We start from the raw sequence: 26,040 nt of genomic DNA on the forward strand, positions 1-26,040 counted from the left end.
CCAGCAGAGCCCCTATGACTTGTTTGCAGCCTCAGCAGAGGCTTGGGGTCATGTGAGACCAAACTGCAAACCTGGGCAGAGCTCTGAGCAGCCTGTGCTCGGATGTGTGGGCAGAGCAGCCATCAAAGCCTTTCTCTCCATGCAGGACACTCTCTGCACGTGTGTGGGACGTGCTCTGAATGATTTGAGTGGAGATTTGGAGACTTGGTCATCTTTGAGAATCTGGCCTTTATCCACAGAGTATAATGATGTTGTTAGGGATGAAGGGAGGCAGAGATAGGGGCCAAGAGCAGTTCTTTGGAGCACAGCCCCTGGGCAGATGCCTGCAGTTACTATGGCTGCACTCTGGTTTGTGTGCTCTTAGTGGGGAGGCACAAGATGCTCTGGCTTCCCTTTATTCCAGGGGTTTCATGGTGCTCTGGTCTGAGCACTCTTCTATGAAAAATAGGGTGAAGACCCTCAACAAATGGTGGTTGGGGAACTGTGGGGACACAATTGCTCAGACCTTAAAATGACTGCAATGAAAAAGTGGGGTGAATGATTAATCAAGACTAGCTCTTGCCTGATCAGCAGCAGGCAGTCTCCTACTAAACAACCTCAATGTTTTTCAGCCTCTTTATTCAGATGATATATCCTTTAGCCGGAAAATATTTTTTTTTCCAGCAGAGCTAGTGTCTCTGCAAATAAATGACCTATAAAAGAATTTTATTAAATCTCTAGGACTGAAACTTTGAATAACATTTTTAGCTAGATAAATTTGCTTTCTAGAACTGTCCAGATGATTTGATAAAGACCTATGTCTTTGCCACCTTGTCATCTCTGAATTTAGTAGCTTAATATCACCAGGGGTTGTAAAAGATATATTGTGGTTAAGAGTTGAGGGAGTTGTGGGGTTTTATTAATATTTGAGGACTCAAGTGTAAATTAGTGTTAAAAGGACATCAGATGTAATTCTGTATTTTATTTCCTTTGGTTTTAATTTTGCCTGTGGTGATGAGCTGGACCACATATAGATGTGGGGACCCAACTGTAAAGACTTAAGTGAGAGAATGTTGTCTTAGTGGCTGAGTTAGTTTGCTAAGAACTTTGCTAGGATAAAAGACCCCAAACGTGTTAGGGTAAAAAAAAAAGTAGATGGCAGCACTAAGCTGTTCTGAAGGAGAGAGAATTTGAAGGTGAGAAGGATGAAAAAGCCTGTTAAATCTGCAATTATTGCAACAGTGCAAAGCTCCCGCAACATGATAGTAACTCATATTAGCAAAAGAACCTTGCAATCTGGTTTCCCTGCTGTTACACTGGGAGTAGATACTACTGTGTCTTCTCATTTCATTAGTAAGGACCGTATGAGGTCTCAATGCAACTCTGAGCTAAAACAAGCTCATATCTAGGTTTCCTGTGGAGTGACTTAAGGATTTGACCTGACTGCTGCTTGTATCTTGGTGCTAACTTATTAGCACTATTGTTATTGTATCAGAAACAATTCCTTTACTTCCGAAGTATGTGCAAAGACCTATCTAATTTCAATATATTTTCATTGTGGCATGTAGGTCTTTGGCAGAGTTCTGAATTATTTGTTCTGTTAGTAAGACCATATAGGCAATCGTGTTTTTTGACAGAAGTAGCCAATATCGGACTGAAATCTTATAAAGGTGCTGATTATTCTGTATTTGAATTAGTATTTAATATTAAAAAAACTACTTGTCGCCTTGCTTACTTTGCTGCTTTGCTCAGTCTGGTGTCAAACACTGATTAAAGGCACCTCTGGATGGGGGAGAAGTGCTTGCATTGGAAACAGGTGACCACCTTGCTTGAAAACCATTTTTGAGCAGTGAAAGACTGTCTTTGCATTTCATGAACTCCAAAATAAGGCAAACAGCAAACAAGTTCACTATTTTTGTTGTTGTACTTACGCTTTGAGGCAACCCATCCACCAATAAACAGAGGAGCTGGCAGCCTGTACGTGGGGAAGAAACTTGGATACATTCAGGACATTCAGCTTTGAACAGAATGGGGGAGAATCCATGTGTTTTTAATTACCAAACCAGCTGTTTCCAGCGTTTTGTCTGACCAGCCCTCTCCTTAGGGAGCAGGAGAGTCTGCAGATGGTGCAGAAGGTGAGCTTCTTGGACTCCTGTCAGGCTTGGTGCTGTGACAACTTCCCTGGGGAGCTTGTTTTGGTGCCCAGGCACCCTCTTAGTGAGGAACTTTTTCCTAATATCCAATCTGAACTTCTATTTGATCAATTGCAAATTAAAAACCAGTTGTGTGGGTGGATATTTGATGTAGCTAATGAGAAACCCCTCAAAATAGTGTAAGAACCAACAAATCAACAAAAAGAAAGCAAAACAAGCAAAAAACCCAACCAAAAAAACTCAACCCAGGAAGCTTTTACATAGGTTGGTTTGTAGCTTCTGCACTGAAAGTAACTAACTTTATATGGTGGTGATTGCATGTATTGTTTGTTATTATAAGTATTACAGGAATTTGGCAGAGTTTAAGACTGCTAAAATAAACAGTTATTTTAGGAAACAGCAAGTAAGTTCTGCTTCTGGAGAACTGGATATGTTTTGAGAATATAATTTTTAATATTACAGTTTTTGTACCTTCCTGAGGAGCTAAAGTGGTTAACTGATATACATTAGGAATGGAGAACATGTTTATCACATGGACCTTATTGGCCCAGTTGTGATCTCAGAAAGATAGGAAATGTGATAAATTTTTTTCTGAAGTTTCTGTGATACTCCTTTTTAAAAAAAATCACTTTGTGTTTTTCAGGAAAAAAATTCCAATGTCTTCAAGGGCTTACAAGTGTTGTGTCCAAGTGAAGCTTAAAAACAGGCTGACCATGGAGCTGCCAGACTTTCAGTCCATTTAATCAAGTACCTACTTCCAGCAGTTCTCAAGGCCAAGCATTTATAAAAGGAGAAATGATGTTTTGATTGGGCTGTTGTAATTATCTTTGTCTCACAATACCTTTCAGGGATTATCCCAGAAGTTAAATACCTTGTATCAAGATTTGTTTTATCATACACTCTTAAATCTATTGATGTTCTTAATCATATGTGTCTGCTTTGGGGTAATTCTTACTTTTTTTGGCCTTGACAACTTCTGGCTTCAAGCTCTGCAGTCTGGTTTGACATTTTTGAGACTATCTTATTTTTATCTCTTCTATAACTTGTAGCTTTTATTGAATTTCCCTTTGTTATGCGACCAAGAAGAGAGAAACTGAAGTTATGACTTCTCTCTGCTAGTCATGATTTTACATTTTTATTTCATCTCTAAAGTCTGCTATGCGGTCTTCAGTCTGCCTTCAAATAAACTTCTCCACATCCAAAATACTGTTGTTATGGTCCTTTGAGTCTTCTCTGAGTCTCCAGTATTTCCCATGGATTTGGGTGTCTAGCACAGAGTAAGGAAGCAATACTGTTGATTTGATAGTGGCACTTCAAAACTGCATTTTTCCTCAAACTAACACACTGAAGGTTTCTTGGTATTGTTTTCCCTGCCTCACTGAGCAGTTGTTTCAGGGTTTTCTGTGACCTCTCTGGAATGGTACCCATATGAATTTAGCTGAAGTACTCTAAGTCTGGACTGCTCTCCTTGAGATGAAATTACTTGATCTACTCGATTTCAATATAGGTTATCATTGATGTTTTTAAGGTTGGGAGTTTCCCTTTTGCTAAGATCAATGGCTCTTCTGAGTGGTTTTGCAGATCAGGGCATTTTGGGGAATCTGAATTGGATCTTATTCTATCTCTAGAGCTACACTAATGTCAGGAAATTCTCATTTCTCACATGTGTATCAAGGGTCCTGCAGTTCCACAGGTTTCCTTTCTTTACCAAGCTTTGCATCGGCAGGAGCTGGTGGCTTGCTGAAGTCTGGCTGTTCCCTTACTGTGCTCAGCATTAGACACTAAGTTTTGTCTCTTTCTGGTTTTCCTCTCAGGGATAGATCACGGAGAGGAGGGGAAGGATGAGCAGTGTGACTCAGTGTACAGCATGCCCTCTCTGTCTGACAAGCTGTGCAGTCCCTGAGGTTTCTGTCAGCTCGGGCCAGAGCAGTGGTATCTTTAGTGCTGACAGACTTGTGTTTGAGTCCTCCAGGTCTGCACATCCGTGTGTGTTGGATTCCCCCAGCTGAGCAATGCTCGTCTCTGCTTGTGTGTCTCATCCCCATCCCACCTATTTTTCTGTGTTGCCTTTATGAGTCAAGTTGAATTTCTTAAAAAAAACTTGATAAAAAACACCGCCTCAAACTCAACTTCCCTCTCTGGCTTTGGCTTCTGGCTATCATTTCTCAGGTGTCTGAACAGTTGCCTCAAGGCTTCTACTTCTCTGTTAGTTTGTGCTGATTTAAGCTGAACATGGCTGATTTATGAAATATGTCTTAAAGTTGGCTGAGTAGCAAGAATAGCAAGGTTTTGTTTCTTCCCCCCCCCCTTCATGGGAACTTAATTACTGGGGGGTAGAAACGATTTTGGTGGCTGGTATTTTTCTGTTTTTATTCAATTTTCATGAAAATTAGATCCAAACATAAGTACTGTGCATTTCCTTCACGCTGCAAATTCTAAGAAAATATCACTTATAAACACTGAAATAAACAAATAAAAATGTATCCATTGCTTGTTTGCTTTGAAGTAATACTTGTATATAATCAAATGACTCCAGAAGCTGGCAGGCAGCTTTAAGAACACCATCAAATGTGATTAAAGCAAATACTCAGCTGGCAACCATTGGACCTTTATCACAGTTAAGGCTTCTCAGCCTCAGACTTTCAGCACTCCTGACACTGCGAGAATGAACAAATAACCATCTTCAGAAAATCGGAGACGATCACATCTGTTTGGCCCTTGTCGTGCCATTTCTGCTCCGTGCCTTTCTGCATTTCTACATTCCTGCAGTGCCTTGTGTCAGGCTCTGGAAAGCCGTAGGAACAGGGGAGCTGAGATGCAGAGAGGAGAAGGGATTTGCCTGAGGCGCTCAGATCAAATGCGCTCCCAGTTCTGGTGGCAGAAATCGCGACTAGCACATTTCTCTCTAGGCTCCAGCGCTCTGTTGTCCTGTAGGGCAGCACTGTTTGTTTGTGTCAGGGCAGACTGAAGGTGACCTGTCCCCAGGGGTGGCTTGGTGGCTTTTGGCTGCCATGGGAGAAGTGAAGGCTTTGCCTGTGCTTTGAGCAGGTTGTAGTGCTGATAAGAAAACCATATCTGCCCCACTGCCAAGGACTTGGTTGGCCTTGTAGAGATGAAATTTACTGCTAGTGTGCCTGTCCATCCTAGTCATCATAGAACAGACAGAGACAAGACAATAGTATTTTATAATTTTTTTTTTTTACTCTCCAAAAGTAAAGTGGTCCTTCACCTCAAAAAGATTGAGAAATCTTCTTTGTCATATGCTGCCACAACAATGCCTGTGGCTTTCAGCACTTGAATTTTGCCACTTTATTTTATGAAATACTTTTTCTTTATTACGCTGGGCTATGGGATGTGGTAGGCTCCTGTAGCAATGCCTTCAGTCTGCCCCATTATGCCTCTGTGATGGCTGACAGTCCCAGAGACCTTGCCAGGGAGCTGGTGAACACAGTATGCAAAGAAGTAGCAAAAAAATTCCTATGGAATTGAGCCCTAGCAGGCAAAAAAATTATTTCAGAGCTGTGACTGAGGCAAATTTTTCTGAGCTTGGCAGAGGAGGCTGAGATGAAGGTTGCCTTGGAACTGTCATCATGCTGAAAGGGAACTCACGGTCTTTGGCTTGGGGATTATTGGATGTTAGCACAGATTAGAGCCACAGGGTCCTAAATGGTTTGGTTGTCTTAGATAATTTCTGCTAGTGTGAGTAGTTGAATTGGGGCAGCTACTCCCAACTGCTCGATTCTGTAAATGAGCTGCCTCTTGCAAGGAGTCAGCAGTGTTCTGGTAACCTGTGGGTGATGATCTGCAGTAAGTGCAAAGTCAAACCTCTGGCAGCAGCATTGTGCAGCAGCCCTAGCACTGGCACAGCAATGAATGGACCTGATGGACTTGTGTGCAGAGCCATGGTCTGTCAGAAGCTGTCCTGATGAGTAGTCCTCATCCCATTGCTGCTGGATGGCTGTGGGGATTATTCTGTATTGCCCAGAGGTGGGGTTTTTGCTTGTGAAAAGTGTGATACATGAGGTAGGAAAAGCCCTTCACACCATTCTGGTTGTCTGATGCCCAGAGACCAGCAGCAGCTGCCAGGAGTCTCTCTCCCCATAGCACAGAAAAGCCAGGGCTGTGGGGCAGGACTGAAACTCTTCAGCACAAGGGTGCTTAGAGCACAGAGCTGGGGCTCAGACCTGAGAGCAGCAGTAGCTAATTCTGCTTTGTAGATAAGGGATATTTAAGTGGGAGGTAGAGTGTTGGAAATCTGAAGCATTGTCCGGAAGGGAAACATCCACGAAAGGAAAGTGGGATGTGCAGGAAGGAGATGATAGAGCTTTTCTTGTTTGCACTTAAAGGAGAATTAAAAGGATAATTTGCTGCAACAGCTGCCAGGTGCCTCCTGCACTGCTGCCATAGTGATGCACCAGTCCTCGCCCAGCACCTGTGGCTGCCAGCTGCTGATGGAGGGATGCACCCATGGATGGCCCAAGTGGAAACACTACTCTTTTTGGAAGAAGGAAGAACTTGGCTTGTGAAGAATAGGAGAAAAATTACAGAGAGCAAAATGCTTCCTTTCTGCGTGGAGTAAGTGACTTCCAGTTAAAGATGGGCTGCAGTATTTCTTATGCAATTCTGAAAAGCTTCAAGAAAGGAAGAAGTAACAATTGAAGACATTTTTCATAACTAATCTTGTTGCTGAGACCTGTCAAGCCTTTGCATTACTTGAATTGTTTTATTTCCATATTTTAAAACCATCTGAGGAGGAGATTACTGTCCAGCTGTCTTCCAGCTGTATTTTCATAGTGGTTGACCCTGCTTCCAGCCTGAGAATATGTTGCCAATTACCTCCCTTTTTTTAGTTAGTTTCTTTAACTGCCTTAACTCCTAGTTCTTGACTTGATGGGTTTTCTCCCCATCAGTCATGAACATACTTAAGCAGGTGTTAGGACAAATCTTCAAGCTTGGAATGGTGGTTGTGGGAGAATACATTTAAAAGTATTGCACCCTTTTGTGGAAGCATGCTCTTTCTGAAAGACTGGGCCATCTTCTTTTACTCCCTGTAACCAAGCCAGCCCTGCTGTGGTCTGGCAGGACTTGCTCTGACCTGAGGATCCAGAGGTCATGAGGTCCCATTTCCCTCTGTGGCTCTTTGTATTTGACTGCCACTTGAGAACTAGACTGAGAGGCTGTCATAGGGCAGCATTTCATGAAGTGACCTACTTCTTTCATCTGGCAGTGACACCTCACCCAACCAGCAAAGCTGTATGTGCCAAATTATGTCTGTTTGGTAGCTCCAAAGTCCAGACCACAATCTTTTCACAGAACTGAGGCCAAACCCTGGCTTAATGGTCTTAAAAAAGTGCACCCAACATCTAATGTTAATAATTTGTCTATGCAAGCTTTCACCTTCATCTTATCTAAGAGACAAAGGTTTGTGCTTTCAACATGAGAAAGGTCAGGGTGTACACTGTGTATAAAAGCTTGTGGTTGTGGACTAAAGTCCTTGCTTTTGATGTAAAAAAAAAAAAATAAATCAACAAAGTAAAAACAGTTGTTCAACTCTCTGAGAAAGTATCCTTTAGAAACCTGTTGGCAGTCCAAAAAAAAGTGTGATGCACGCTTGAAAAAGAAAGTGCTGAGTGTTTTCAGAAATGTCGTGTGTTAGTGGCTTTGGGCATTTCTGGCAAGTTCAGTAGTTAAGCAATATTCTAAGCAGGGCAGCAGTTAGGAAACTCCCACAGATAGAGAGCTTGCTTAAACTTTCAAAAAACTTAAACTAGTCAAATCTTTACTTAAGTCAGAGGAAAATGTTGAAATGTGTTCTTTTACAGAAAAGGATTCCCTTTTGAACCCAGCTGGACATTTTTAGCTTGAAAAGAAAATCAACAGCACAGGTAGATACTAAATCTGTTTTGCAAAGACCTGTTAGTCCCACTGGAAAGATTCCTGAATGAAAACTTCTCCAGCACAATGACGTCTCAGTAGTGGATCCCTCCCTACAGTGGAAGTTCAGAAACAAAATGTGAAGCATCAGTCAAGCTATTTTCTTGAGGTCTTTTGCTACCTCATTTCTCATGAGAGAGGGCAGCCAGTGTTTGCTGTATCAATTGGTTTTAGGATGGATTTTTTTGTTCTTGTTTTGGTTTTTTGGTTGTTTTTTTTTTTAAATTGTGTTTGTTTTGTTGTTTTTTGGGATTTTTTTGTAATAGTAGCTCTGAGGAAAAGCATAATAACAATGAGAGTTCAGCAAACTTCAGCCAAATAGGCTAAGTACTCTGCTAGGAAGTATCATAATTAAAAGCAAACGGCATTTGTCAAAATAAATGAACAAAACACAGTTCATGGTACATTAACTTGTTTGCTTACTTGCACATAACCAAATTCTTTTGGATTAGCAATGGGTGTACCACTCATTAGTGAATGTTAATTAGATTCTATTGTGATACCTATTGGCAAATTTGAGAACAGGAAAAGAAAAGGAAACAAGTTATTGGGACCAGGCCCAGTAAACTGCTAAGCACTCTTTGGCTTGATTTGAATTTAAATCCATTATTTAAGCCTTCCTTAATAACCAGCTACCTGCAGCCCACCAAGACAGCAGCAAACTTGTGTTGACTGTCACAGCCCAGTTGCTCTGTGCTTCAGGTTTGATTTTTTGGAAGATGTCAGAGGTGTTGCAGACCCTCCTGTGTGGCCAAGCCTGGGCAGGGTCTGGCTGTCACCTCTCCCTGTCATGCTGGGGGTGAGCAGTGCAGCTCAGCTGCTCTTGTGTTCCACCCTTGGGAGCTGCAGCTGCCTCTCCTGTTAGCACAGCTTTTCCAGAAGGTACAAAGTGAAACTGGGGCGAGTCCTGCCAAATCCTTTGCTGACTCTGAGGCTGGGAATACCATTAGTGAAAACTGACTGTAGAAGAAATTCTCATGTTGCTGTTGGGAGAGGTAATGGCTGTGGCTGAAGCATTTCCATGCTACCGGCATGAGGAGCGAGGCACTGGTTTGTGTCACAGTCACCAGCCAAATCCCTGCAACAGAGGAGGTTTCTACATGTGTTTGAAGGTGGCAGAGGAGCTGGTTTGGCAAGTGCATTAATTCTTGGAGAATGATTAGGTGGGGTGGAGTTCTTCCCCCTCTGTGTCAAGGAGGTTTCTCTTGATTGTTTAATTTTTTCTGAGTAAGGTACAGGAAAGAAACTGCATAATTCGGTGAACTGTGTTTTAATCAGATGTTAGCACTTTGCAGTTTCATGTGTCGTCCTAGGTATCTCAGCAATTTTTTTGGGGTGACAGTAAAACATGAATCATGCCACTCTTATCTAGTCTTGCTTCACCAAGCAGGACTCAAATGAGGAGATGAGAACAGTGATCCTGAGCCAAGAGCCTCAGAGGTTTTTAGCAGAGCAAAGACTGCAGTGGCAAAGACACTGATGAGGTGAAGTAGCAGAAGTTCCTTAATGTTTTTAACAGCCAGAATGTCAAGGAAGAAGACATTTTTACTTATACCTGAATGTTTCTTCATCATAGGTAGCAGATAAAGAGCTTGCTGCTCTCTTTGAGAAGCACTTGTTGGTCAGTGTCTTCTGCAAGACATAGATGTCTGTAGCATCTGTGGTCAGGGGTGTATTCCTTTATATTGTCCTGGTAATCTCGGCACAGAATTGGTGCTTTCTTGTATACACTTAATTTATCTAATCTGAAGTGAGCTTCTAATAAAGTAATTCTAAGTTTTGTCACCAGACTCTTACTTCTGTTAGAAATATGACTGGCATATACATTCAGTGATATTTTTGGAAGAAGTTTCTTTATCTAGAGAATTACGATGAACAGAACCAGATTGAAGGAGTTGGTTATACTTGGTCTCTAGTGCACCGTTAGCTGCATGCTGCTGGCAAGTTTGGAAGATTACAAATAGCTATCTTTGATGCTGCACTCCTTATTTTCAGGGTATTACAACCTGAACTCTAAAATGCTGAAGTACTTCCAATGGTTTTAGAAGAGGCACAAGTTAATTTCAGAAGCTGTGGTAAAGCAGATTGATGAGTAGCTTGGGGTAGCTAGAGCACGAAGAACAATGGGATGTCATAACTGCCTGGAAGAGTCATCTAACTGAACTCAGGATGATGTCATACCTCAAGCCATTCTGTGATCACTGAAGTCTGCAGAGATAGATTTTCCCCTTTGTTGTCATGGGGAATCATCTGAATCAACTCCAGGCTGGAACTTGCTTGGACCTTCTGGTCTCTGGCTGAGAATTTTTTTCAGGCATACTGGAAACATGGTTCATTTAGCAAGGCTTATCAGCAAAGCCAAGAGCTGTGTTAAGGTTAATATTCCTGCCTAAGAGAAGGTTTCTTGCATTATTTCTATATGAGTGTTTTTATTTTGCTGTGGCTGATGGCCAGTGCTTAACTGGAGCATCTTGGGTTACACTGAGCTGAATGTTTGAATGCTGAGCTATTCAGGTGCATAGCCAGTGGTTTAAATACTAAGATTCAAATTAGATACCTTCATGCTGAATGCAATTCAAGGAATCATAGAATAGTTTGGGTTGGAAGGGTCCAATCCACCTGCCGTGGGAAAGGACATCTACAACTACATCAGGTTGCTCAGAGCCCCATGCAACCTGACCTTGAGTGTTTCCAAGGATGGGGCACCTCCCACCTCACTGGGAAATGTGACAGTATTTCACCACCCTCATTGTAAAGAACATCCTTATATCTAATCTAAATCAACTCTCTTAGTTTAAAATTATTTCTTCTTGTCCTATTGCAACAGGCCCTGCAAAAAAGTTTGTCCCCATCTTTCTTATAGGCGCCCTTCAAGTACTGAATGACCACAGTAAGTTCTCCTTGGGGCTTTCTCCTCTCCAGGAGGCTGAACAGCCCAACTCTGCTTTTCCTAAACAGGAGAGGTGTTCCATCCCTCCAGTAGTTTTTATGGCCTCCTCTGGACCTGCTTTAGCAGGTCTGTGTCCCTCCTGTGCTGAGTAGAGGGGCAGAATCACCTCCCTCTCAGTTCATAAGAATTCCTGAGCTCAAGTCCTTGAGATAAACTGGACACAGGAGCAGTTAAATAAGTTCTCTCATTGTGCTATGGAAACACTGGAAGTGCCTGTCTTGGTCCAGTCAGCAAGTGGAAAAGTAGAAGTGAGATTCTTCTAGGGTGTGGACTGGAGTAGCATCAGCCTTTTGGCACCACTTGGACTCAGCTGGGCTTTCATTTTTGTACCTGTCATTTAAAACTTAAACACTGAAGAAGGACATAATTGCAAGAATATTATATTAGATTTTTATAATAAAAGCCATTGGAGCTGGGATTCTTAAAACCCATTCACTAGGGGCACATCAGTTCTGTCTTGATCTAGTCTCTGGGATTTTTTAAGCTGACTTTATTCTGTGTAAATTAAAACCAAAACTGAGACCAAACTGATTTTGAGGAAATTATTAGACTCCATAGAATTGAGCATCGTGCTTCTGGTCTTGTAAAATTATGCTTTCAAATTCCATAGCAGGAATATCGAGCTGGGACTTTTCCACAGTCATTTAAATCTTGCTGTGTGCTTTGAGTTTATCAGCAGAAGTGCATCGTGTGTTGTTCCCTTTCTACCCTTTACCCCCTCCCACAACTTTTTATTTCTTCATGATTGTGCCCTATTGGGTATAAAATAAACACGCTGGCTCCAGAAGGCACTGCAATGCAAGGAAGAATAGATATCTGCTCTTCCCATGGTGACAGAATGCCTAAATAAATAGCTGCCACTATGAGCAAAGAAGCTAGAGCAATGGTAGTTTAACCATTAGGAAATGTGTTGAAAGAGCTATTGGTAGAAGAAGAAAATCAGAAAAAAATAAGTCTGCTCCTTCCTAATGTTGCATGGTCAGTAGAAGGGAAATATTTATCAATTTTCTATACTTTTCCCCCCATTATTTGAAAATTCTTATTCAATGGTGTAAGGGGATTGTCAACAACTAGGTGTGCAGTTATAAGGGTCTTTTTTCACCTAGTAAAACCACTTTTTTAATTGTGAAATATTGAATGTGGCTGCCTTCCTGCAGGAGGATGGAAAGTGCAGCAAAATGAGATCTCACTCGCAGAAAAATGTGTGCCTTTGTTTTAAAGACAGCAGTAAAAGGATTTGTTTTGGGTGTTAAATATGTCAGCATTGTAAAGAGCCAGCAACCCACTTTGTTTTTAAATGTTTAAATAATTGTTCGTATGCTATGCTGCCGTGAATTATGATTAATTATACAAGTCACAACTTGGTAAGAACCAACCCATGAATGAAATATTATATTCAAGTGTTTGCTTTTCTGCCCTTTTGTTTTTTTAATTTGTGTGGTTTTTTATTAAAAAAAAAAAAAAGGCTGGCTAAGAGAGGCCAGCTGGCACTATTATAGAGTGATAGGGGAGAGCTGTGAGCATCGAGGAGGCACAGCGTGACGGAAGGCAGCCAAAAGGATTAAGGTATCTTAGAACTTCTTTGCCGCAGGCTTAGTCTGATGGCAGAGGGAACGTGTAATTCCTGCTTTATTTTATTTGTGGCACAAGTGAGGGAAGGGGGTTGGAGTTTTGATGACACAGTTTGCAGGATGGAGCTGCTGCTGGGGCATCGTGGAAGTGCAGAGGGACAAAATGGGAAAGATGTTTTAGGTCACCTTTTATCTAAAGCTGCCTTCCTGTGGGTCTGTTGGCATAAAAGGATAGTGAACCGGGGTGTCCAAATGGCAGAGGTTTCAAGGGAGGATTGTGAGTAATAAAAGAGTGCTCTGCTTCAGTATTAATGCTGGGTTGGCAGTTCTCTGCAGATAATTTCAACTATTTTCACTAGACAGTCAGGGACTACAGGTGCCTCCTGTCTTAGACAAATGTCTGTTTTAAACTGGAAGAGAGTAAGCGACCTTTTATTTCTCCCCTTTTTTTTTAATAAGCAACTATGAAAGTAGTAGATATAAATATCTTTGAAACTTGTTTTTGTGAAAATTCAGGGACTTCATTTTACGTTCCAGAGACATCATTGATACCAGCTTGTATGTGAGGACATATTTGCATGTTTATATGTACACATACGTGTATTTATATGTACACATACATGTATTTATGGGTGTATATGAGTATAAGTATACACTGAACACCCACAAAATTAATGATAAATTTAACGAGGTCCAAATTCTAGTTTAAAGTTTTGATTTTTTTTTATTTTAAGGATCCAGGTGTGAAGTTGATGGTGTCACTTTAATACTTTCACTGGCAGTATCTCTTAAATACTTCCATATTCAGTTTTAAAACATAAGTACTTGTGCCTCTTATCTTCTGCGGCCACTGTTCTAGGAAAGAAAATCAACATTCTTTGTAGCTATTTTACTTTCAAGGTATTGAGCCCTTGTGCCCTAATCTCTCTCGGAAGGGATTGTAGGAAGTGAAGTGCTGACTTGCTGCCTGTATTTAAATCCTCTTTGAGAACTTTTAATCTTTTTTATTTAATATTTTCAAGTCAGTTTGCAGCACAAGACTGCTCACAACTGCAGGGAGACTGGCACTTTGGGAAGGTGAGAACAACCTGTTTTGTGATGATTGAGATCTGGACTGTGGCATGTTCAGCCAGCCCTCAGGGTAGAGCTTGGCTGGACCTTAGGAACAGCCCTTAAATACACACATTCACCTTGTGTAAAGCTGCTCATACTTCTGGAAGTACCCAGTGGCTGTGCCAAAAGGCTTATTGCTGGCACTTTGGGGTTGACTAACATCATTGCCTTAGCTGGGCTAAAGTGCGCTGAGCTAAATGCCACTCAACCCTTTGAATGCTATTTACAAAAGTAATTTGAGGAAACTTGAGAGCTGACAGAGATGGGCACATCTCAGAATGCTGGCAGGTGAATGCTGATGCAGTAGTTCTTTTCAATTCTGGGTTTGCAAATCCTTGGGGTTTGCCTTACTGCAATCATGCTTTTGGGAAGGAAATCTTTCACTTCTCCTACACTTCTGGGGCATTCCTGGATCAGAGCCTTCAGTGTTTTATTTAATATATTTATTTAATTTCTAGGTCTGGTTGAGGTTTTTGAGTTCTGGGTTACTCTTTGTTTTTTTTCGATTTGTGTTGGTTGTTAAGTGACAAAAGTACTTTTTGTTCTTAGTGTATGTGTACTTTATAGCTTCCTAATACAATCTAAGCACTCTTTAGTGCAACTTGACTGGCCAAAAACATAACAAACAGCAAATGCTTTTATTAATACTTTTTTCTCCTTATTAAATTGCCGTAATTGATGCAAGATGAGCCCACACCTTAGCAAGAAGTAGAAGAAAATTGCAGCTGCCATGGTTAAAGCCTAGTCTGAAGTGAGTGTTGATAAGATAGATGTGAAGAGGGAGGCCATGTTGTCACTGTGGCAGTGTTAAATCTCTCTCCCAAAACAATTGCATGTAAAGCTCCACCTATGTGGCTAATCATGTTTGCATTGTTGAATGTTTCGATAGCACAGCAGTGCCTGCATGCTGCTTTGGATTAGATTAGCTGCACACTGCGTTGAATTGATAGCGTTTTGACTAACTGTGTATCAAATGATACAGCCACTATGAAGTGACTAAAACAGCATCTTCCCCCTGCCCTACCCAAACCTGCAGGCTTGTCTCCATGAGGCCATTAAAAATCATTAGAGTCAACAGCAGAGTAGGGCTGACCAGAAGAGGGGATCTGAAAATATCTTTTTTTTTCTGTCTGTTGGAGAGGGAGACTGTTTTACTTGTAGAAGAATACTAATTTTGAAAAGCAATGGTTCCCAAAATCCACTTTGTCCCTTACAAAGGCAGAGCATCACCATTTCTGTTGCACGGCAATTTTGTGATCAATTCCTGGATGTACAATCCTGCATTGTACATAGACTAATATCTGGAAGTAGGTTATTAAAGAGAAGATATGTTTTTCTTACCTAGATGCTTAGGTCCTAATTAGAGGTTTTTGGGGTTGTTTTGTTTTTGTTTTTTTTTTTAATGTAGATAGCAAGGGAGGTGGTGCAGTATGAGCAAGGTGCACTTTAGTTCATGCAGTAGTAGCACATGTTCCTGTGGGTACAACTCTCTCAGAGGTGGCTGATGTGGGGATGTCAGTGTGTGCACATCTATCTTCAAAGTATCTCAGCAGTTTGTGGATGCCTGTTGTTGTATAGAGGCAAAAATAAATACACAGCTGTGGCAGTATGCCTTGCTTGACAAGGTGAGTTTGTTTCCAAAACAAAAGCCTCTCCATTTGCTTATTTTTAGTGGGTGAGGGCAAACTGATTAAAATTACTTTGGAGGAACAGAAGCCTTCTAGAGCACTTTAAAGCTCTACTGACTGCTGCTCGGATGGACAACTGCCACTGGTTTTCTTCTTAGTACATTCACAGTGTCATGACTCAGGCAAGCAGATACTCAATTATTAATGACTTATCTACAAAGAAAAATAATTAAAAACAAACCCAAAGCAATAGAGCACTTAATTAAGAGTTAGTGGTGGGGTTTCCGCTGTCTCTTAATGGAAAGCTTCCAAGAACAATTTACCTTCCAGAAAGAGTACCTGCATCAGCCTGCCTCATTAAAAATGCTTCCCGTGTAAACCAGAACTTGGATCATACTTTTAAGCAGGCAAATAAACTTATTGATTAGACACTAATTGGAGTTCTGCAGAGCGGAAGGGAGCCTGAATATATTTCAGAGACTTCATGTAGGAACTTGCATTGGTGTTGCATTGTTGATGATCCCAAGAACAGTTTATAGGAGCCTGAGGAAACTTTGTCCAAGAGATGAGTTTGAGGACATTTTGCTCTCTGTCTTTTATGGCAACTCTTGGTATTTGGTTGGCTTGGAACTCCCTTGGGCACTTGGGCACAATGTCATTGTTACTGTCCTTGCTTTGTGTAGTACCACAGATTCTGTTGTTGTTCATACCTTTTCCACGTCTTACAAAACAAACCTGTAGCAAACTTCTCCCCAAAACAGAAGGAAAATCTAAATGTCTTAAGTAGAATTAAGGTCTTCTGAAAATGCAAGTTAGCAGTACTTACTTGTGAGATGTAAATCTCTTGTGGAAGACCTGTGTATGCAGCATGTGCAAATGAGTCTGTTTATCTCTCCCAGAGGACACCTCCAGGCTGGCCTGCCTCCTGCCCTGTTTCCCTGGAATTCTCTCCCCCAGCAGGACTCTGAATCTACTCCAGTTTGGAGAACGCAGGCTTACCAAGTCTTAAAGCAGTAAGACTTGCATGAATAAAAAGCTGTCTTGGTCTTAGGAATTCAGTGGTCCCTGTTCGTGGGGCAAAAAGAATATTATTAAATAAAATCAACTAATTGCAGCAGAATTGAATTTCTGAAGGTATTTATTTCCTCACATCTCCATCTGGTTTTGTATGTTGCTGTATGCTTGCTCCTTTTAGGGTCCTAGAATGGTTCAGGTTGGAAGAGACCTTCAAGATCAGAGCTTCTTCCAGCCTGGCCTTGTCTTTGGTGTCTTTCTCCCTACCCTGTGTTTCTATGATTTTTTCTTTTCTCTCCATGCATCTATTGTAAGGTTTTCATCTTTGCTGCCCTGTTCTGTTCCTCTTCCATCTGTGAATGTGTGTCAGTAATTCCTGAGGATGCACAAACAGAAAGCAGGCTAAGTAAGTCTCTGATGCAATTTGGTAGCTGGAAATTAAGAGCAAAACCAGCAGGATGTGACCAGCAATGGCTTTGCAAACCAAAGGGGTGAGTGTTGTGTTAAATGAAGTCACAGTCCTTTCTCTATTTTTTGTTTTGAAGTGCTGGCAGTTTCATTGCTGGAGGGTTTTATTTCCCCTTTAGTCCCTCTGTATGCTGTGTTAGCTGACAGTAACTGGCTGATGAGGTAAATGATCTCATGACATTGCTGTCTCTGATGTTTTTGTTTTGCTTTTCCTTCCTCGAGACATGGTATGTGGGAGGAGGGCTTTAATTTAATTACGTGGAAAGAAGAGACAGTGAGTGGTCACTCAGGATCTTGCAGAGGTTTTTAACCTACAACTTGTTAGTGTGACTTGGTAAAAACCCCAGCTGGGCAGGCAGCCTTTTGCAATCAGTGTGATCATCTGCTTTAATTATGTTACTGTGTTTCCTATACAGAAGTAAGTAGCCAAAATTAAATTCTATAGGTAAGCTGTTAATGAATCTTTAGTCATTCAATTTCTGACTTTTCACTTAAATTACAGATAATAGTTGAAACTTTGACAGTGTTTGTTCTAAAACTGGTCTCTGGCTCAGCTGAGCTTTCTCAGAGAATTTGAGGAAAAATTCTTCAAGCTGCAAGTTTTCTGTCCTTCGTGTTTGAGTTGTGTGGGTAACAGAGGCTAGACAGTGGCAGGATGCCCTTTACATGGATGGGTCGAGAAAACAGTATTTGAGACATTGGTCTCCTGTGTTGCATCAGTGATGGACCCAAATTCAGTGGCACAGAGAATTGAGAAAGGAAGAGTTAAGGACATGTTAAGTGTCATCCCTACCTGCAAGATGACTTTGGCAGCAGTGGTGTCGTGGTAGTCATGCCCACGTTGCCATTTTTGTTCTCTGTGTTTATGTAGTAAAGTTTTGTTTTCTCGGAAGGCTCAGCTTACCATAGCCTTTTGGCACATGCAGGCTCTGGGTTGGCACAGCCAACAAAGCAGGCACCTTCAGCAGGGCTTTGTCAGAGAATGCTTTCCACAAGTGAAGATACTGAGATATTCTTTTGCTTTTTACTCTAGCTATTTCTGAAACTTATTGATCTATCAAAACCTGTATACTCTGAGTTTCTGTAAACCACCTATGATGGGAAAGCTGAACAGGGCTGCTTCTGCCAGCAGCTCATCCACTGAAATGTGGCCCTCTATTGAGAACATCATGTTCTCCCTCTCGAGACAAATAAATACCTTTTGACAGGTAACTTGCTAACTGTGTATTTGTGTATTGTGTTGCACATGATTCCTGACATACCTAATTGCCTTGAAATTACAGATGAAGGTCCCTTTATACTGACTTGACAGAAAATATTTTTGTTGCAACTTTTATTTACAAGAACGTGGTGCTTTTAAAATATATTTTTAAGTAAACCTAGTAATTCTGTAAGTGCAACTGTAGTACTGGTTTGAAAGAGGATTGTTGATAACCCTTAAAACTACAAGACAAATTTTGGTCCATTTGAAGAACTTTGTGTGCATGATAGAAAACAGTCCAGCTGAAAGCATGTGGAGTAGGTGCTCCTTTTCACATGTAGGATATTTGTCAGCAGGGGGTTGTTTGGGCTTTTTTTTTTGTCTTTGTGATTCTGTTACTAAATGTTAGAGGAAGCTTAAGGAAAATATCATCTGAATTTTTAACCTTGCTGAACAGCCAGCCTGCTCTGAAGCTCCTGATTAGTGCAGAACTTGATCACAAAGCATGATTGAGAGTAGCAGCTTGTCACTGTGTGTGATTAATGACAGCTCCACCTGCCATGGAGCTTCCTAAGTGGTAAAAGCAATCCAAACTGGAGTGTCCTCTTCACTCAGTCGCAATTTAGGTTGCAGATTTATTCCCTCATCTCCTCCCCCCTGAGCCCCCCCGATAGTGTGAAGCTGAAAGAAATGATCAGAAATACCTGCAAAGATTCAGGATTACAACAGGAAACTGCTGGCTGGTGAGGGGCAGTAGTGGCTCTGAGCAGTGCAGGTGTGTTGGTGCTGTTGGAGGAGGGTCAGTAGAATGGATAAATATGAGTGTGCTGTGCTGCTCCTGGAAGAGGTGCAGCTGGTGCAAGAGGCTGCGCAGGGCAGTTCAGGTACACTCACCTTGCCCAGGCAGGGTGACCCGCTGGGTATTGAGCCTGTTCTAACTAGATGTTCGCCATTTTTCAGGCTAGTTATGTACTAAGTGTCAATGAGAACTCTTGCTACTTTCTTTCTTCTTTTTAGAATTTTTGTAACATCTGCAACCTAGCACCTCTCCCCATCAAGCTCACGTTTGACCTCCACTGACCAAAACCTTCACAGCAGTAGGAGCAAGCCCGTATGTGCCCTATTTGGCATTTGAGAGCAAATCAATTTGGTACCATACCTGGAGAAATGAAGGTACCTGAAATATATTCCTCAGTAGTGAATGATTTGTGCAGGACACACCTAGTCATCCTGACTGATCTCACTAATGTCATTATGGAGCAGAGTCTTTCATGGGGCTGTGGTTTGCACCACAAGCACAGATTATAGGGACCTGCCTGGGGAAAGTGTGTATTTCTCTGTAATTGGCAAAGAAATTAAACTTCTACAAGAAACGAAGCTATCATTAGTGGTAAGTAATGTGCTTCAAAATTGCATATCAGCGAGAGCCTACTCCTTTGCTCTCCTGCCTCTGGTAAACACTCTACATAAATGATGCTTACAGTTTTATAGCTGACAGATCTGAAATAAAAACACATTAAAAAAAGAAAAAAAAATTTATGTTTTTCTGACATTCTGCCCCAGCTGCAGGTGGTTTGTCCTGGTAAAGAAAGCAGTTGTTGGTCACAGGGATGCCCAGGGCAGTGATGATGTCCCCTGATAGGAAGCACAGACAGGCATGGGGAGTCTGTACCAATGCTGGAGGTCTGGAGGAGAATTTGAGAGGTGGCCTTGGATTGTGAGAATGACTCAAGCACATTCTAGCACTGATCACCTTTCTTAAAATAAAAGCTGTTTGTATTTGAGGCAGTTGAGGGTGGGATTTGTCTCCCCTTACCTCAGACATCTAAGTTTAAGCTCCTTGCCCCAGGGTGCCTGCATGGACAGGAGAAAGAAATAGATTGCCCTGTCTGTGTGCCTGTTGTGAAGCTGTTGGTGCTGAGTTAAGCTGGCGTTAGCATCTGTCTCTCTTGGCCTGTTTGTGCTGATAACCTGTTCCCTATTGTTCACCTCATGGGGTTCAGCAGGGCCAAGTGCAAGGTCCAGTGCGATGGTCAGGGTCATCACCAGTGTCAGTGCAGACTGGCTGATGCCACCTGAGGGTGTTGGTCAGTGAAAAACTGGCAACATGTGCTTGCAGCCCAGAAAGCCCATTGTGTCCTGGGCTGTGTCAAAAGCAGCATGGCTAGTGGGTCCAGGGAGGGGATTTTGCCCCTCTGCTCTCCCTGGAGTGCTGCATCCAGCTCCAGGTCCTGGGTGCAAGACACACATGGAGTGCTTGGAGTGGGTCCAGAGGAGGGCTGTGAAAATGGCCAGAGGGCTGGAAGAGTTTTCTTTGAGGACAGCCTGTGACACTTGGGGTTTTTCAGAGCAGAGAAGGTTCTGGGGAGATCTTATTGTGGTGTTTCAGTGTTTAAAGGATGCTCACAAAAAAGCTGGAATGAGGCTTTTTACTAAGGTCTGTAGTGGCAGGACAAGGAGTAACAGCTTTAAGCTGAAGAAGGGCAGATTAAGATTGGACATAAAGGAAAAAAAATTATGATTCAGAGGAGATCAGAAAAAAAAAAGGTGGTTTAGAGAACACCACTCTGGTGTCAGTCTGTGGTCACACTGGAGGTAGGGCTGCTGCTGCATTTGGTACAAATTCAGCATGAAACTTTCTGCTCTGGCTGCCTCTGTGCTGCTGCTTGCTTCCAGCGAGCCTTCTCGGTGTTCTCGGCAGGGTAAAAGCTTGACACTTCATTTTAAACAAAAATATCAGTTTCCAGAGCTTCTGTTTTGAATGCAATATGAGAGAGTGTGTATATAAATACTTTCTCTGGCTCATGCCTCTGTCTGCAGTATGAATTAGCATCAGTGTTTTGTCTTCACAAAAATGTTACCACATTATGTTGTTGCGTGCCAGTATGACAACCTAATAGGATCACTGCTTCCAACTTTTCCCCTCTCCTTATTGCAGGAAATAATACCGATTTAGCTAATGAGGAACCCAAATACAGTAACTTGCAAATATTTGTATTTTGGCAGGCTGGTGTCTCTGCAATATATGGGCCTGTCTCTCCTAGTCCTTTTGTTGCAGGAGATGATACACCAGTTATTTCCATTTCCTGTCCTTACCACAGAGTCTAAAGAGCAGCATCTCTTAAAATGCAACATAGAACGTAATGTCTGGAGTAGTGTTTGATTTGATTTGCCTTAAAAATGTGTGTTTGTGGGCAAGGAAATACTAGGAGATGTTTGGATGATAGGGAGTTTTATAGTGCTTTTATTTATAGGTTGGCTAAGTGTGTGAACACATCAGCTCATCCTTTGAGGTGTTAAGGAAGTGTTTCTGTTACTTAATTTGGTTTGAGGCCAGCAGGGAGACTGTGGCCTGGCCCAAAATCCCACAGATCTTGGTAAGAGAGGCAGCAAGAGCCCAGTCCTGTGAGTTCTGTGATGTACAACATCTTGAGCGTGTAGAGGCTTTGAGACACCATGGGTATTCTTTGGTGCTGACACAGTGCAGGTGATCCTGCCTGTTACCAGGCCAGGTGACAGTATCATCTTGCCTGTGGAGTTCCATGTGCAACTTGCAGCATGATCAAGGGAATTAAGCTCAGAAGACAGCAGTTAAAGACTTACCTTATTCCCTGCAAGCTAAGAGGATACAGCTGGGAACCTGTCTTGCTGACATGTGGTGACTTGCAATGACTTGCACGAGAATCTGTGTGATTGGAGAAATTTAATAATTTATGCTGCAAAGCTAATGATATTTTTGTAAGCGGTATGAAACTGGTGGTAGTTGCGGGGTTTTATTCCTTTATGGGTATTTTAGTTTGAGCAGTTGTGCTAAACAAATTATATTTATTTGGCTGATACCAAAATATATTCCTGCTCTGTAATTTTGATCTGCTTCCTGATACATAATTCAGTTACTGCCTTAGAGGCAGAAAGAGCTTTAAGTGCACTGTTGTTTACTTCTATCAAAGCAGGAGTTTACCTGCTGACCTATGAAGGACTCTTAAAGTTAGCTTTGCTGTACACGGAATGCTATTCAACTTAGATAAATTTAAGCAGAGTGAATATGTATGTTGTGAAGTCCCAGTGATGTGCAGAAAATGTAGCATAAGTATATGTTAAAGTTGCAAAATAAAAAAAAATAAAAGCCCTTGGTAGAATTTCCTAGCTGATAACTCAGGAACCAGATGCTTAAGTTGTTCAGAAGCAAAAAAATAGCAGCTTTAATTTCTAGAACAAGTATTAACATAACTGCTGTGAGAAAGAGGATTGTAAAAAGGTGAAGTCTTGCTCGGCAGGTCTGTTTCTAGCCTGTATTTGAGAGTCTGTTCTACTTTTCCCCCTTCCTCCTGATGCATCTTTCTGCTCATGTTGGTTCTGCAGAGCTAGCACAGCGCTGATCCAGGGGGGCTGGCAGCTGCAGGAATTGGAATTACCAATGGCTCTGCCAAGCTGTGCCCCGCTGGCAGCTGTGTGACCCTGTGGGGACAGTGGCATGGGCAGGTGTCCCCATGCATGGCTTGGCCTGTGATCCCAGGGCTACTGGCAGTGATGGGCAGTGAGAAAAGACCCCAGCATGACTTGGGAGTGTACTGTGGGAACGTTGAGAGACCATCTTTTCCTTGTAGACTGAGACTTGAGAAGCCTGGAAGCACAGTAAATCTGGAATATCACATAGCCTCCTAAAGTCTTTTTTTACTTCCTCGTCCATGTAGACTCTAAAGAAATCTTGTTTCCAGCCCATTTGGAAGAGGGATACTTGCTTGTAATATGGAAAGAGAATAAGAAAAAAGCTGAAACTCTAGTTTCTTCTATGTGGAATGTTCCATTTTGTGAAAATTGCCTCCAATTGATAAGGCTGTGGAGCAAGTTCTTTGTGAATTCAGGCCATTTTGTGCCTTAAAGGCTTCTCCCTCAAGAAGCAAAAAAAGAAAAAAAAAAAAAGAATAAAAATAAATCCAACCATCCAATTAAATATTGGAATTTTGAAAACCCAGACATGGCAATTAAACACAGCCCCTTCCTGCTTTTATTTTTTCCGCCTATTCTAAACAAGCCCAAAGCACTTTGCAAGCTACAAATGGAGGTCATACAACACAACCTAGTCCCTGTGGTCATTAGCCAGAAAACTGAAATACAGATGTCTCTGGGGCAAAACCAAGTAGTTTTTAAGTAGGACACAACTTTAGGACAAGAAAAGAATGTCATCGAGCTGAGCTGAGATTTTTAAGGTAACTAAAGAAGTTGAGCCCTTAGGTTGTCATTTTAAGGGTCTGCAGACAGCTGGCAGAGGGACCACAGCCTGAAATATGTATTTATTGTTGCATTTACCAATGTTTTCAATGTCCTTTCTTGCCCCATCTTCCCCTTGATGCGTGAAGTTTAGTTTGTCGCATCCCATTTTAAAGTCATTACTTGGAAATTTTGTGGTTCTTCATTTAAAATGTCACAGGAAGGTTGAAGGACTTTCTCCTCAGCCAAAGCATAGGAAATTTTTTCTTAAGTTAGAATAATTTCACTGCTGTGGTAACTGGGGAAATAAAATAATCCTGCAGAACCTGCCAAAATGGAAGCATAAACAGAGACTTTGAAAGCCCACATTTCAAATGGAAAAAAGAGCATGTTCTCAAGCTGTGATGGTTGATAGATGTTTGCAGTATTTTGACAATAAATGCCCTAAATTCTACTTAAAAAGTAAAGGAAAACATTGCTTTTTTAATAACTAGTATTTTTTAAAAAGACACTATTTTGCTAGATTCCATCATCTCACTTAACTGTTTCATTAAATTACCAATATTCATTGTAGCAATTACAATTTTGTTTATTTGTTAACTTTAGCCTACAATGATGGTATCCTCGAGGTTGCAGAAGAGTGCCCAAAGACATAAGTCTAATCAGTGTTGTTGTGAACATGGGGTCTTTAACAGTCTTCCTCTTCTGTTCAAGGGTTTTTCAAAAACTATTGATGATTCCACCATCTGGGGACTCATAATAATTTTCTGAAGTGTGAGGAGTGGTCTCTTTGGTCCTTCTGCATAGAAAAACATTATGGGAGGTGTGGTGCAGCTCTTGTACTACAGCAGGGTGGTGGTGGGTTTACACGAATTTAGTGGCACTTTCTGGCAACAGTCTTTACAAAACTGGCATGAGACCCAGTTATGAAATGATAGATTTGCTTGTTGGGATGTTGATGAAGGCCATGCTGCCTCTTTCCAGAATGGGTGGTCAGACAGGATTCTTTGACTTGCTCTGTACAGGTGCCACCTTCTTGTATTTCTACCTCAGGCTGTGGTTTGGTGAGCAACCAGACCTAATATTTGGGAGCTGGGGTAGAGCATGCAGCCAGAGTCTTAATAATGAGGTGAGTGATACTAAATACTTCTTACAGAGCTAAAGTAATGCATGCTGGTAGTCCTGGAGTTGTATGATGTTATTTCAACAAGTGTCATGCCCCCAGCATAATGTCTGTGGGAGGGAATAATGATATTAAATGGGAAGAAGAAGTGGTACATGGTCTTCCTCCATAACCCACCTCCAAATATGGTGCTCACCATAAATCTCTGGCTGAGGTTGGTTCTAATATTAAGCAGGACTCTGCATTTTAATGGCATGAGCATACAGCTGAGACATTAGCTCATGAGTCTTAATCCACCACTGCCTATGATAATTCATTAACTTTTCTGACTGTCTGGCTTTGAAGCTGTGAAATGGGTAAGTTCATAATCCCTTCCAGAGGAAACTCTAGGAAGGGTTCCATGGCATTAAATCCTACCCAAGGAGCAACCCAGGGGAAGCTCTTGTTCCAAGGATGCTGCAGCAAGGTCCTTGGAAGTAACATGTTTTAAGAGAGAGAAAAGGACCAAGATCTGTATGAAGTTCACTATCCAGTAGAAAAGTGTGGAGGTTGTGGATAGATAAATACCTGGGGGTGGCCTCTCCCAGCAAGGGCTAATGGGAAGCTGCCTGGAAGCTGTGGGTTGGGAAGAGGGTGTTGCTCTGGAGTCCTTTCCTTTAGTCTTTCCACACAGATGGGAAGGCTATCTTTTTTTAACATGTTTTTTTTTTTCTGGCTGGCTATCTTATTAACATGGGTTTTACACCTTCCCTCATCCCCCCTGTTCTGTCTTTTTTTTTTCCCTGCCATTTTTGTTTTTTTCATTGCTTCAGGACCATCAAGACAAAATAAATCAGGATTTACAAAATGATGCCACCCACGTAATGCTTGTTGCCATTTGTTTTTGTAGGGTTTGCCTCTTTTTCTGCACCTGCTGCCATCCCTGCTATTTTGATGGGCTTTGCAGAGCAGGCAGTGCCAGTTGTGCATTGCAGATAAAGCTATACAGTGGTTTGTCCCACATTATTTTAACATGAAAATAAATAAGTGCATAGTATTAACTAAAATCTAAATAATCATGAAAAAACAAGAGGCAGGTCCTCTCAGGTGATGTTTGCCACTTCTCTGTTCAGCCTCTCCTACTCATCTGCAAGGTCGTTGGGGAGGTCCTGTGAATCCTGTGTTTAATTTGATGATTTAACTTTGTCTAGATGCTTGTTGTTCAGGTTTCTTGTTGCTGTGGCTGTTGAAAGTGATCCTGCTGGGTCTGTGAACATCCCATCTGTCTAACATGAAGTCTGAGTGGAAACATAGGTAGCAAATGTACAGTAAACCTGGCTGGTTGCTGGATATGTTTGTTTTTTTCCTCTAAGTTTGGGTTTTATGCATAAGGATATTGCAGTAAAATCACTGGAGCTCTTAAGGGCTATCAGTCTTTGACTTCAGTGTTTTAGATGAGCATTGTTTTAGGAGTGGTAACCCTTTACTGATCTTTCTGATTCTGATTTCTGATAAATAATGCTAATTTCATGTATATTTCTATTAATATATGTGAGGGGAGAGAGCAACTTCTCACCAGAAGCTCAAGCTGAAATGAATGTGTTGCACTGACATTGCACTGAAGAGAATCATGGGTTTGGTTTGGGTTTGGTTTGGGGTTTTTTTTAAAGAGGTTTTGACATAATTCTTTCAAAGACAGACTCTTTGTAATTTAAT

The 26,040-nt window shown here is 41.6% G+C and overlaps 1 protein-coding gene across 3 annotated transcripts in view; it reads left to right on the forward strand.

The window, feature by feature from the left end:
• The window catches only part of KLHL29 (kelch like family member 29), a 389,016-nt gene that overhangs the window by 12,385 nt on the left and 350,591 nt on the right, over positions 1–26,040 (forward strand). Inside the window, exon 1 of one of the 3 annotated variants that reach the window (XM_085056970.1) lies at positions 1,952–2,114. The exons of the other annotated variants lie outside the window; for them this stretch is intronic. The gene's annotated coding sequence lies outside the window, so the exon portion shown is untranslated. Of the gene's footprint in view, positions 1–1,951; positions 2,115–26,040 lie in introns of those variants that run through there. 3 annotated transcript variants of the gene reach the window in all.

The sequence above is a fragment of the Lichenostomus cassidix genome, chromosome 3 (assembly GCF_008360975.1).
Source record: "Lichenostomus cassidix isolate B80296 chromosome 3, HeHo_3.0, whole genome shotgun sequence".
In the NCBI taxonomy this organism is placed as follows: Eukaryota; Metazoa; Chordata; class Aves; order Passeriformes; family Meliphagidae; genus Lichenostomus; species Lichenostomus cassidix.